Here is a 4,908-nt window from a genome sequence, read left to right as displayed (position 1 = left end):
CACCAGAGTGCCGACGTCTCTCTTTACATGCCAGTGTAAGTCCTATTTTTATTTTAAGATCCATTTTATTTATTTTATTTTATTTTTTGGCCGTGCCTCACTGCTTGCAGCTTAGTTCCTCGACCAGGGATCAAACCCGGGACCACGGCTATGAAAGTGCTGAGTCCTAACCACTGGACTGCCAGGAAATTCCCTTAAGGTCCATTTTAGTAATCACTTCCTCCAGATGATTTCCAAATTCTGCATCTTAGCCCACGTTGACTGCGTGCCCCTCCTCTGTGGTCCCATGACACCTTGTACACATCTTTTTTTAAATCGCTTTACTTGCCACATTGTTCTAAAATGATCTGGAATGGCTCTGTTTCCCCTACTAGATTATGAACTTCCTGAGCATAGGACCATGTCTTATTCATTTCTGTAATCTTGGCTGCAACCAAACATAAATCAATGACTTCATTTGGGTTCTGATCCTCCCAATCCCTCCCCTTCACTGATTGCAGTAAGCCAACCATGATGATTTATGACTTGTGACTGAAAGACAGAGATGGGAAATAGTCCCATTTCAAGGCTGATTTCAACTCAAGTTAATTACCAGAGAGTTACAGATTCTTAGACTTAGGAGAGCAATTCCAGGTAATCTAGTTCCACTACCCACCTGGCACTTGGAGGCCCTTCTTCAACATTTCTACAAGTTGTCGGGTTATGGAGTCCTTCAAGTGTGGTGTAATGGTGCTAGGAGTGTGAGGAAACCTCAGTTCACTGGAGGCTTCCTCTTTCTACCCTCCTCTTTCAGGATGTTGTGTGAGAAAATAATGAAGTAAGAAGTTATTTGTATTAGAACACACGTCTCTACGTACATGTGCACACACATACACAGGATACGTTTAAACCTGTAAATTGCTTAAGATGATGAACAGCAGGCTATTACCTAAAATGTTAAACATAAGTTAGGGACTGAGATAGTACTCAGAGAGAAGATTATTTGTAATTTGAAGTTAAAACCATCTGTCAAATCAAGAGGCTCAGAGTCAAAAGCATGTGGGTAGGTAGACTCCATAGATGGACGGCAGGGGACAAGAACCCACCTGGGCAAGGGACTGCCAGCTGGAACCGGCACTCTGGGCACCAGTCTAGCTCTACAAGAAGAAGAGGGGACTGAGCTTGAAGCAGAAGCTTCAGGTACCACTTTGTCTCAGAGTTTTGTGAGGTACACCTTACTCACTTATGCATATCTGAGTTGAACTCAATGTGCTCGAGCTGCTTAACCTTGCATTTTACATGAGTGAAGAGGTTCTCTATCCTTATCTTTTATTTTTTATTTTTTGCCTGCTGACCTTGTAGGAAATAGAGATTTATCTGTGGGTGAGCAGAATAACAAACTCAAAGAATTCTTTAAATTCTGTCTTTGCCACTTGTTCTTAATTCTGAGTAGTTTGGGGGTAACAGCTATTACAAAGGAAGATATTAAAGTGTTTAAAATTGGAAAGCTTATACTTTGTCCAGAAGTCATTCAGTCCATCCTGGTTTAGCCTTTTTGGTGGCTATTCTCTTGGTTGAGTTGAAGTCTGTCTTTCTATGGCTTCCACTCATTGATCCTAGTTCTAACCCAGGACCACATGGAACAAATCCAAATGATCTGTCACATTATGGTCCCTGAATATTCTGAGGCAGTTTGCTTGTGAGATCAGAAGTCACTGAACTCATGAACATTGTGTGCTTAGCACAGTGCTGGCTCACGGTAGCGCCTCATAACTAGTAGCCGTTATTACTAGTTGTACTATCACACTGCCTGTGAACCATTTCTTCCTTCATAAGACAAGCCCTTTTAGGAAAGTCGTTCACTGATGTCATAGAATTAATCAAAACAGAGGTCCCCACTTAATTACATCAATAATTTTACTGTAAATGTCAGACACCAGGGCGCTGGGCAACTGGAGATGTCCTTCCTCTACCCTCGACTACCTGTACCTTACCTTCATTAAGTAGCAAATCATCCTTGAAGACTTGGCTCAAGTTATGTCCTCTTTGAATCTCTTTCCCCCCCTCCAAGGAGAACTGACCACTCCATTTCCTCCCTTGATTTGAGACTGAATACTGTCTGTATTTCTTTTTGATTCCCCTCATTGCCCCCCACTATCTAGAATACTGAACTACTCTTGGAATCTGTGGTGTCAAGCAGAATGCCTGGAACATAGCGTGTGATAAATATTTATTAAAGGAATGATAACATTTGGGGGTATCAGGTTATACAATATTTATTCACTCAATATTCATGCCATATTATCTTTACTTAAGTACAAAGACTTTTCCAATCATGTCACTTAGAGATCATTTCACCCACTGCTCACCCACCCACCCACTGGGCCACCAGTCTCTTGTCTCTCTCTTCAGCAATGATGAGGTGGATATCTTCTCCTTGGGGAAGAGAAATCCATATTTTGTTGCCTTTGCCAATAACAAAAATGTTGGGGAGCCAGGTGGCAAAGTTGTTGCCATTGGCATCTTTCACAGGAACCACATCAAAAGAACCAGTGTGTCTCTCTCTGTTGGTGATCATACCAGTTCTTCCCAGGTTAGCACCTCTGGTCACCAGACACAGGGTACCAGTGTCAAACTTGAAGAAGTTGGTGGTTTGCCACTTTCCAAACCAATCTGAATGGTGTTGTTCACTTTGATGAGGGAATCAGGGTAGCAGATTGTGCAAGCATTATGGGTAACCAGATGAGGGATTCCTTTTGTGCCCACAGAGGTTTTTCTCCCTTTGCACAACTTGTACTTGGCCTTAAGTGTAATACGATGAACAGCTAAGCCACCCTTGGTGTCATAGATCAGATGGAAATTCTCTCAGTCTTGTCAATGCTGGTGACATTCATAAATTCAGCAGAGTAGGTTATATCATTTTGGACCTTGCCATCAATCTTAATGAACTGCTGCATGCAGATCTTTACTTCATCTCCTGTTAGGGCATACTTAAACCTGTTCCTTAGGAAAATGATGAGAAGGAGACATTTTCTCAGCTTGTGGGGACTTGTAGATGGGCAAGGAGCAAACACACTGACCAGTTTATCCACCATCCAATGCTTTGGAGCTGCTACACTCTTCAGATGCTTCTTGGGACCAAGGTCCATGGCATGAAAAGAGGACCACCTTCTTCCAGTGCACTGATAAAATAGCTAAGGTATAAAATTTTTAGAGCTGGATGGAAATTTTAAAGATTTCTCCATGCCGCATTCCTCCATTTCAGTGGTTCTCAACCTTGACTTCATATTGGAAAGTACTGGGCAGTTTTAAAAACTCCTGAGGACTGAGTCCTACCCACAAAGATTCTCATGTAATTAAAGAATTACATGTGTGTAATTACCCAGAAACCTGGCAGCTTAAAACGCCAACTGATTTATCATGTCTGTGATTCTGAGGAGCAGGGCAGGGCTCAGCTGGGTAATTCCTCAGTTCCAAGTGACATTGCTTGAGGTCACTCAGAGGTAATCAGCTGGAGGTTAGGCTGCTCTGGAGGATCAAAGACAGACTCACTCACATGTCTGGCTCCTGCAGGGATTCTTGGACGTCAGGATCAGCCAGGTCCGTCAACCAGAGCACCTACATGTGGCCTCTCCTGTGAGGGTCTCAAGGCATTAGGGCTAGGACAGCTTCCTCCCCCTCCTCCTTCTTATTCCTCTGCCTTTCCCTATTCTTTTCTTTTTTAATATATGACATCATTTGCCATTTTTCTTGGTTTTTTTGTGGTAAAATATACATAACATAAAATTTACCTTTTAAACCATTTTAAAGTTTCATTACGTACATTCACAATTTAGTACAATCATCTGTCTATTTCCAAAATTTTTTCATTGCCTCAAACAGAAACCCTGCATCTACTAAGCAATAACTCCCCATTCCCCATTCCTCCTTCCCCTCAACCCCTCTACTTTCTGCCTCTATGAATTTACCTATTCTAGGAACATCATATAAGTGGAATCATACAATATTCATTCTTTGTGTTTGGCTTAGCTCACTTAACATAATGTCTTCAAGGTTCATCCATGTTGTAGTATGTGTCAGAACCTCATTTCTTTTTATGGATGATTACTATTCCATTGTATACATGCCACATTTTGTATATCCGTTCATCTGTTGATTGTCGTTTGGGTGGTTTCCACGTTTTGGCTTTTGTGAATAATGCAGCTGTAAACATGACTGTACAAATATCTGTTCAAGTCCCTGCTTTCAATTCCTTTGCGTATATACCTAGGAGTGGAATTGCTGGACCATTTGGTAATTCTATGTTTAGCTTTTTAAAGAGCCATCAAACTATTCTCCATAGTGGCTACACCAACTTTACGTTCCTATAAGCAGTGCATGAGTGTCCCAATTTCTACACATCTTCACCAACATATTTTATTTTCTGCTTTTAAAAAATAGTAATTTTCCTAATGGGTGTGAAGTGGTATTTCATTGTGGTTTTGATATACATTTTCCTAATGACTAGTGATGTTGAACATTTTTTGATATGCTTATTGGCCATTTGTATATCTTCTTTGAAGAAATGTTTATTCAAGTCTTTTGCCCACTTTTAAATTGAGTTATTTTGTTTTTGTTTTTATATTTGGACTTCTTACATGCCAGCTCATGGTGTTCAGAAAGAGGATTCCAAGAGACCTAGGTGGAAGCTGCAAGACTTCTTATGACTTAGCTTCAGAAGTCCTAGGACCTCACTTCTGCCGTATTTTATAGGTCACACAGGCCATCAGAGTCAGCCCAGATTCCAGGGGAGGGCTAGCAAAAAATGTGTGGCCATCTGTAATCCAACAGAGTACAATATTAAAATTAACTAAAACAATTCAATTGTTTGAATAGCAATAACAATAATAATGAATGCTGCTACAACTTTGGATTAATACGGCTTCTTTT

General features: G+C 40.9%; 1 pseudogene; it reads right to left on the bottom strand.

Annotated features, from left to right (window-relative positions):
• Positions 1 to 2,344: 2,344 nt before the first annotated feature.
• LOC118898175 lies at positions 2,345 to 3,128 on the bottom strand (annotated as a pseudogene).
• Between the last annotated feature and the right edge of the window lie 1,780 nt (positions 3,129 to 4,908).

The sequence above is a fragment of the Balaenoptera musculus genome, chromosome 7 (assembly GCF_009873245.2).
Source record: "Balaenoptera musculus isolate JJ_BM4_2016_0621 chromosome 7, mBalMus1.pri.v3, whole genome shotgun sequence".
Taxonomy (NCBI): domain Eukaryota; kingdom Metazoa; phylum Chordata; class Mammalia; order Artiodactyla; family Balaenopteridae; genus Balaenoptera; species Balaenoptera musculus.
Note: the sequence above shows the minus strand (reverse complement) of the source record. Positions and strands in the feature narration are given on the sequence as shown.